Raw genomic sequence first — 8,445 nt, forward strand, 5'->3', positions numbered from 1 at the left:
CGTTGAAATGAGACTATTTGGAGTGTATTGGGTTAAACAGCATATATTATTAAAACTAATTTCATCTGTTTCTTTTTACTTTTTCAATGTGACTATTAGAACATTTTATTTTAATACTGTAAGTATTTCTTAAATTTCAACTTTTTTATTTTTTTATTTTTTTGAGATGGAATCTCACTCTGTTGCCAAAGTTGGAGTGCAATGGCGCGATCTCAGCTCACTGCAACCTCCGCCTCCCGGGTTCAAGCAACTCTCCCACCTCAGCCTCCCGAATAGCTGGGATTACAGGTGCCCACCACCAAGACTGGGTAATTTTTGTATTTTTAATAGAGACACAGTTTCACCATGTTGGCCAGGCTGGTCTCGAACTCCTGGCTTCAAGTGATCCACCCACCTTGGCCTCCCAAAGTGCTGGGATTACAGACATAAACCACCACGCCCCGCCCAAGACTTTTTATTTTTTTCAATTTTTTTCTTTTAGAAACTGGCCTCACTGTGTCACCCAGGCTGCCAGGCTGGAGTGCAGTGGCACCCCCATAGCTCGCTACAGCCTCGACCTCCTACGCTCAAGCCATCCTCCCAGGTCAGCCTCCTGAGCAGTTAGGATCACAGGCACACATCGCATGCCTGGCTAAGTTTAAAATTTTTTCTGTAGAGATGAGGTCTTGCTATGTTGCCCAGGCTGGTCTTGAACTCCCGGCCTCAAGTGATCCTCCCACCCTGGCCTCCTGAAATGCTGGGATTAAAGGCATGAGCCACTGAGCCTGGCAGTTTTTTCATTTCCACATTGTTGTCTTAGTACTCTGAAACTGGTAAAAAATGATTAGTCTTTTGACTGTATTACAACTGTCATTGGTCTAGTGCGAACCCTGTATATTGCTATTTGTAGTGGCTGGAATATTATTAATATATTTGGTATGTTTGCAAGTCTCTTCGCTTCCCAGCGGTAGCAGAGCATAGTGGAGAAGCGTGCTAGCACCTCCCTCCAGCTGTGTGACCTCAAAGAGGTGGTCCAACCTCTCTGATCTTCCTAATACCTATAAAATTGTACTGATCATTATAGAATCAGCTTGGTAAGTTTGTTGGTGAGTACAAAACAAGTGCCTGGAGCATAGTGGATGCTCAATAAACATTTGACATAGTATTGGCAGCTGGGTGTTTGGTTCCCAATCAAGAATATGACTTGCAGGTACTGGATTTAGATACCATTCAAATCTCAATTTCTATGATTGTCTGGGATACAATGAAATGATAAAATGTACTTTCATTTTGGTTTTGCTAAAACCACTTGCACATTGGACACCTACATGAAGGATGCTTCTGCCGGTCTTCATCATGTTACAGCTATCAGAACAATGAGGGGCTTCTTTACAGAGCCTCCATTGATTTGTTTCAATAAATTAACTTCTAGGCCAAGCGCGGTGGCTCACGCCTGTAATCTCAGCACTTTGGGAGGCCAAGGCAGGCAGATCACGAGGTCAGAGTTCAAGACCAGGCTGGCCAATATGATGAAATCCCACCTCTACTAAAAATACAAAAATTAGCTGGGCATGGTGGCAGGTGCCTATAATCCCAGCTGCTTGGGAGGCTGAGGCAGGAGAATTGCTTGAACCCGGGAGGCAGAGGTTGCAGTGAGCCAAGATCGCGCCATCGTACTCCAGCCCGGGTGACAGAGTGAGACTATGACGCAAAAAAAAAAAAAAAAATTAACTTCTTTGGGAAGCGTACTTCTGGGGAGACATCCACTAAATGGGACTCCAAGCAGATCAAGGAACTTAATAGACATGATTTTGTTTTGCAACCCCATAAAGGAGAATAAATAGATAACCAGATATTATGTGAAAAATGCTTCTGTGGTCAAATGTGTTTCCAAACCTTGCCTGCCTACTATGACCTCCTCTTAGACATGCACAACACACTTCCAGCTTATTAATAGCTCAGAGCAGCTTTGTTCAATAGAAATATAATCTCTGGTGGCCGGGCGCGGTGGCTCAAGCCTGTAATCCTAGCACTCTGGGAGGCCGACGTGGGCGGATCACGAGGTCAGGAGTTCGAGACCATCCTGGCCAACATAGTGAAACCCTGTCTCTACTAAAAATACGAAAAAAATTAGCAGGGCGTGGTGGCGGGCACCTGTAGTCCCAGCTACTTGGGAGGCTGAGGCAGGAGAATGGCGTGAACCCGGGAGGCGGAGCTTGTGGTGAGCTGAGATGGTGCCACTGCACTCCAGCCTGGGGGACAGAGCCAGACTCTGTCTCAAAAAAAAAAAAAGAAATATAATCTCTGTCCAATACAAATATAATACGAGCCACAGCTGAATGTAAAATTTTTGACGTGGGATCATCTAGGTACCCATCAACAGTGGATTGGATAAAGAAAATATGGTACATATACACCATGGAATACTATACAGCCATAAAAAAAGAACAAGCTCATGTCCTTTGCAGCAACAAAGTTGCATCTGGAGGCCATTAAACTAAGCGAATTAACACAGAAACAGAAAATCAAATACTGCATGTTCTCACTTATAAGTGGGAGCTGAACTTTGGGTACGCATGGACATAAAGATGGGAACGGTAAACGCTAAGGACTCCAAAAGGGGGAAAGGAGGGAGGAGGCAAGGAGACAAGGGCTGAAAAACCACCTGTTGGGTGCTATGCTCAGTACCTGGGTGATAGGATCAATTGTACCCCAAACCTCAGGATCATGGAAATATACTAAACCTGAACATACACATCCTGAATCTAAAATAAAAGTTGAAGACAGAGTCGAGACTCTGTCTCAAAATAAATTTATTTATTTATTTAAAAACATTAAAAGTGTTGAGCTTTTCTGATCCTAGGGCCAGAGAGCAGCAGGGAGAATAGTGTTATATTCAGCTGTGGTTTCTGCAGTGATGCCTGGCGCCCCCGCAGCATTTAATATTTTGAGGGTGTTTAGCTCTGTTAATTCCTGCCTTTTGCAGTGTATAGAGAGAGAAACGTAAGCACAGAGCTGATGAGCTGCTCCTCCTCCCCTGGGCCAGAGCACAGATTCCAGCAACAGGATCCTGACTCAGAGCATTAGGTTATGCTGCCTCCTACCGGCCATAGTGGGGATCTGCACAAAACCCACAGGTCTCATCTGGATTAATACACAGACTCTTTTAAAGGGCGGGGAGGGCAATCTCGTCTAATTACGTCTGCAGTCTCCAGATTGAGAAACGCCATTCTAAATGTAGTAAGTGACAAAGTTCACATATCAACCAAGCCTCAAATTCTAAGAGGTGCTTTTCATGGGAGACCTTGCAAGGCACAGGTGTTTTCTCTGTTCTCAGGATTACGCACTTTGTGTATATCCGCCACAACAAACCTCGCAGTCACGGTGACTTTTTGCCAGTCACTGTCTACTTGGCTTTCGATGCTGTTTATAACTCCATTCTTACAGAAACATACTTTTCCCCCAGGTTCAGTGAAACTGTACTTATTTCTCTCCTTTACCTTATATGTTTCTGTCTTTTCCCATCTAAAACAGGGAAGGATATCATTGCTGTGTCTCAACACTCTGTCCTTTACACGTTTTTTTTTGGTTGTTGTATTTTTTTTGAGACGGGGTCTTGCTCTGTCACCCAGACTGCAGTGCAGTAACACAGTCATACCTCACTGCAACCTTGATCTCCCGGGATCAAGTGATTCTCCCATCTCAGCCTTCCAATAGCTGGGACCATCAGTGCACAACACAATGTCCAGCTAATTTTTAAATTTTTTTTGTATAGATGTGGTTTTTCTGTGTTGCCCAGGTGGGTCTCGAACTCCTGGACTAAAGTGATTCCCCACCTCAGCCTCCCAAAGTGTTGGAATATAGGCATGAGCCATCAGGCCTGGTCTTAACATATTTTCTTTTTTTTTTTTTTTTTTTTTAATAATGATGGAGTCTTCCTGTGTTGCCCAGGTTGGTCATGAACTCCTGAGCTCAAGCAATCCTCCCAACTCAGCCTCCCAAACTACTGGGATTAGTGGCATGGGCGCCCAGCCTTTCTTAGTTTTTTTAAACAAATAAAATGTGGGCTGGGCACAGTGGTTCACGCCTGTAACCCCAGCATTTTGGGAGACCTACACAGGCAAATCACCTGAGGTCAGGAGTTCAAGCAGCCTGGCCAACATGGCGAAAACCTGTCTATACTAAAAAGACAAAAATTAGCCAGGCATGGTGGCGGGCGTCTGTGGTCCCAGCTACTCGGGAGGCTGAGGCAGGAGGATCACTTGAACCGAGGAGAGAGAGTTTGCGGTGAGCCGAGATCACGCCACTGCACTCCAGCCTGGGCGACAGAGTGAGACTCTATCTTAAATAAATAAATAAATAAATATAAATAAAATGTTATAAAGTTCAAGCATAAACTCCACTTCTGGCTTTTCTCCCTCCCTCCCAAAAGTCAGAATATCATGCATTTTATGTGACTCCTTCTCATTCTGGTCATAGATAAACATATTCAGTAAGTATGTAGTAGTATTATTATTTGGTGTTTTCAAATTTCATGAATGGAATCATATAATGCATTTTATCTTGCATTTGTTCTGTTCACTTAACACTATGCTTTTTAATTATAGTAAAATATACACAGCATAAAATTTACCATTTTAGGCCGGGCACAGTGGTTCAGGCCTGTTATCCCAGCACTTTGGAAAGCCGAGGAGGGCAGATCACCTGAGGTCGGGAGTTCGAGACCAGCCTGGCCAACATGGAGAAACCCCGTCTCTACTAAAAATACAAAACTAGCCAGGCGTGGTGGGGCATGCCTGTAATCCCAGCTACTTGGGAGGCTGAGGCAGGAGAATCACTTCAACCTGGGAGGCAGAGGTTGCTGTGAGCTGAGATCACGCCACTGCACTCCAGCCTGGGCAACAAGAATGAAACTCCGTCTCAAAAATATATATATATATACCGTTTTAACCATGTTAAGCGTACAGTTCAGTAGCATTAAGTACATTCACACTGTTGGGCTACCATCACCACCACCCATCTCCAGGACTTTTTCATCATCCTAAATTGAAACTCCAAACTCATTAAACGGCTTCCTTACCATTGTTTTAACATTCCTTTATGCTGATACATTAAGAGTTGCTTCAGAATTTTGACTGCTATATAGTATGCTGTGATATGAATGTGCAACATTTATTTTTTCTACCCCTTTTTTTGTTTTTTTTTTTGGTTTTTTTTTTTTTTTGAGACAGAGTTTCGTTCTTGTTGCCCAGGCTGGCGTGCAGTGCTGTGATCTTGGCTCACCGTAACCCCCGCCTCCCAGGTTCAAGCAATTCTCCTGCATCAGCCTCCCAAGTAGCTGGGATTACAGGTGCCCGCCACCACGCCTGGCTAATTTTGTATTTTTAGTAGAGACGGGGTTTCTCCATGTTGGTCAGGCTAGTCTTGAACTCCTGATCTCAAGTGATCCACCAGCCTTTGCCTCCCAAAGGGCTGGGATTACAGGCGTGAGCCACCATGCCCGGCCTTCTACTCCTTTCTCAATGAATATTTATTTCCGATTTTTTGCTATTACAAACATCCTTGTATGCATCTCTGTGCACGAACATCCACCTAGAAGTGGCACTAATGAATCAGAGGATATATGTGTCTTCACCTCTACTAGAAAGTATCCAATTGCCCTCCAAAACAGCTTTACTAATTTGCAGTCCTGCCCTGAGCGTAAGAGACCTCTGATTTCCCCATGTTCCTCACAATATGTGGCCAAGACTCACTGGACTTAATTTTTGCCAGTGTAGTGGCTGTAAAGTGATATCTAGTTTTAATTTGCATTCTCCTGATTACTGGTGAGGTTGAGCATCTTTTCATGTATTTATTTATTTATTTAGAGACAGAGTTTCACTCTTGTTGCCCAGGCTGGAGTCCAATGGCACAATCTCAGCTCACTGCAACCTCTGCCTCCTGGGTTCAAGCGATTCTCCTGCCTCAGCCTCCCAAGTAAGTGGGATTACAGACATGTGCCACCGCACCTGGCTAATTTTGTATTTTTAGTAGAGACGGGGTTTCTCCATGTTGGTCAGGCTGGTCTTGAGCTCCCAACCTCAGGTGATCCGCCCCGCTCTGCCTCCCAGTGTGCTGGGATTACAGGCATGAGCCACCACGCTCTGCCTCATGTATTTATTAGCAACTTAGATGGCTTCTTTTGTGAATTCCCTGTTCATAACTTTGTTACTTTTTGATTGGATATATTTTTTATTGATTTTTAGTTATTTACATATTCTAGAAAGTGTTCCTCCTTTGTTGATTATATGCTGTATGACTATCTACTCTCATTCTGTGGTTTGTCTTCTTTTTTTTTATTTTTTATTTTTTCGAGACAGGGCCTTGCTCTGTCACCCAAGCTGGAGTGCGGTGGTACAACCTTGGCTCACTGCAGCCTTGGCTTTCGGGCTCCAGTAATACTCCCATTTCAACCTCCCCAATAGCTGGAACTACAGGCGTGCGCTACCATGTCTGGGTAACTTTTCTGTCATTTTTTGTAGAGATGGGGTTTCACCATGTTTCCCAGGCCGACCTGGAACTCCTGAGCTCAAAGGATCCGCCCACATTGGCCTCCCAAAGTGCTGAGATTACAGGCTTCAACCATGGCGCCCGGTCTGGCTTGTCTTTTAATGTGGTTTAAGTATCTCTTTATTATACAAAAATTATAAGCTCTAAAAGAGTCAAGTTTATCAAAATTTTTCCTTCTGATTTGTGCTTTTTGTATCTTGTTTAAGAAATCCTTCACAGGCCTAGTGCAGTGGTTCAAGCCGGTAATCCCAGCACTTTGGGAGGCTGAGGCAGGCAGATCACCTGAAGTCAGGAGTTTGAGACCAGCCTGACCAACATGGTGAAACCCCGTCTCCACTAAAAATACAAAAATTAGCTGGGTATAGTGGTGCACGTCTGTAATCCCAGCTACTCGGGAGGCTAAGGCAGGAGAATTGCTTGAACCTGGGAGGCAGAATTTGCAAGTGAGCCGAGATCTTGCTGCTGCACTGTTTTTGAGACTCTGTATCCAAAAAAAAAGAAAGAAAGAAAGAAAGAAATCCTTCTCACTCTGAAGTCAAAGTCTCATACTTTTAGAAATAGAAACGTGCACTTTTATTGTAAGACTCCTAATTATCTTATAAATAGCATAATTATATTGCACTGATTTGCGTGTGTGTGTGAAAAGCATTAAATTATTAGACATATACGCTTTAACTATACCGCTTATGTTTGTAATCATTGGCAGTTTTAATTTTTTTAATTAAAAAGAGAGGAGGACCACTTGAGGCCAGGAGTTTGAGACCAGCCTAAGCAACATAGAGAGACCCTGTCTCTATTAAGAGAAATAAAAATAATTTAGCTAGATAAGGTGGTGTGCACCTGTAGTCCCAGCTCCTCAGGAGGGAGACAGGAGGTCCACTTGAGCGAAGGAAGGATTTTGAGATCACAATGGGTTATGATTGCGCCACTGTACCCAGCCTGTGCAACAGGACAAGACCCTTTCTCTAAAAATAATTAATTGATTAATTAAAGCTCAAAATCTCAAAAAAACTGGAAGAGATGCTGGTTGTTCTTGACATCTTTGAGTCTCTGGCATTCACCTTTCACATTTCTTTTTTTTTTTTTTTTTTTTTTTTTTTCTTTTTTGAGATGGAGTCTCACTCTGTCACCCAGGCTGGAGTGCAGTGCTGCAATCTCGGCTCAGTGCAACCTCCACCTCCAAGGTTCAAGCGATTCTCCTGCCTCAGCCTCCTGAGTAGCTGGGATTACAGGAGCATGCCACCACGCCCAGCTAATTTTTGTATTTTTAGTAGAGACACAGTTTCACCATGTTGGTCAGGCTGGTCTCAAACTCCTGTTCTCAGCTGATCCACCTGCCTCGGCCTCCCAAAGTGCTATGATTACAGGCATAAACCACCGCACCTGGCCCACCTTTCACATTTCAAGGGTGAGAATGAGAGTATTGGTGAGCCATAACTAAGTTTGATTTTTGGGACATGGAAGCACCTTGGCATTTCCAGGAATTTCAGAGCAGAAGGCATTGCAAAAGGCAGGACTTTTTTCACCAGCCAGAGGGAGGGGACTTGGAGTCTTGACAAGGGGGTTAACATGTACTTCACCACTGGCCGAGCTTGGTTACTTGGGCTCAAGGAATGGGGGCAGTTTGAGACCAGCCTGACCAACATGGTGAAACCCCGACCCTACTAAAAATACAAAAAATTAGCTGGGCATGGTGGTGCACCCCTGTAATCCCAGCTGCTTGGGAGGCTGAGGCATGAGAATTGCTTGAATCCAGGAGGTGGAGGTTGCAGTGAGCTGAGATTGTGCCACTGCACTCCAGCCTGGGTGACAGAGCAAGATTCTGCTTCAAAAAAGGAAAAAAAAAAAAAGGCCAAGCACAGTGGCTCATGCCTGTAATCCCAACACTTTGGGAGGCTGAGGCACGTGGATCACTTG

Source organism: Hylobates moloch, unplaced genomic scaffold (genome assembly GCF_009828535.3).
Source record: "Hylobates moloch isolate HMO894 unplaced genomic scaffold, HMol_V3 SCAFFOLD_2, whole genome shotgun sequence".
NCBI classification, from domain to species: Eukaryota; Metazoa; Chordata; class Mammalia; order Primates; family Hylobatidae; genus Hylobates; species Hylobates moloch.